This window comes from Mizuhopecten yessoensis, unplaced genomic scaffold, assembly GCF_002113885.1.
Source record: "Mizuhopecten yessoensis strain PY_sf001 unplaced genomic scaffold, ASM211388v2 scaffold9431, whole genome shotgun sequence".
Taxonomy (NCBI): domain Eukaryota; kingdom Metazoa; phylum Mollusca; class Bivalvia; order Pectinida; family Pectinidae; genus Mizuhopecten; species Mizuhopecten yessoensis.
Window position 1 is genome coordinate 36,093 of NW_018408044.1, and position 852 is coordinate 36,944.

Here is an 852-nt window from a genome sequence, read left to right on the forward strand (position 1 = left end):
ATGGCATATTGAAGGTATACTTTAGACTTAAAAGTGTTTGAAAACCTTTCCAATCAAGTCAGATTAATAATCGTGAGGCAATGTCGGATGCAGATAACATTCCGTTTTCAAATGTTTATTCAATGACGTTACGTATCAAATTGAACTTGCGTCATATTTTTAAATGAATGCCGATCTGGTGCTGAACATTTTGAAAAAACACGTTTGTTTTGTATGAACACCCTAGTCAGGATTGAGAGGAAAGAATGTTGTTCCCGAACTGGGCCAAAGTCTTTAATTGTTCCAGACGTTTACTCATATATTGCGTTGGCAGTGGTCGGAGAAAAGCCTACTCTACATGGGTGCACTCGATTACCTCCTTTAGTGTACTTTTAATCCTTTTTGTAATTTGTTCTCCGATTAATTCAAGCAGAAGTAAGATTATTAAACATTTTGAAGTGCTGCTAACTAGAATACATTTACAGTGCTTGACATGTAAACAAAGAGGTTGTTCTACAATGTAGTTTAAAGAAGCAGGTTGTTTGCCATAGATAACCAGGTTGTTTGCTGTGTACAGAGATCAGTGTTTGTAGTGCAAATAAGCACAGAAAGTAACGTAAAAGTGCACTATAGTGTCGATAACAAGTACAAAATAGGAGCTCAAGTGGAAACCGAAACATAAAGATACGAAAAGTACATTTATCATGAACTTCAATAACAAATGTAGGCGATGTATCCAGCTGCTCCACACATGATTAACAGTTTCTTACACGACAGGCAGCACAATAATATTGCCACAGAAAAGCCAAAGAAATGTAAAAAGATGAAAAAAAATTAGTAGCTAATAGTCTCCTATATGTAGTTTTATATATA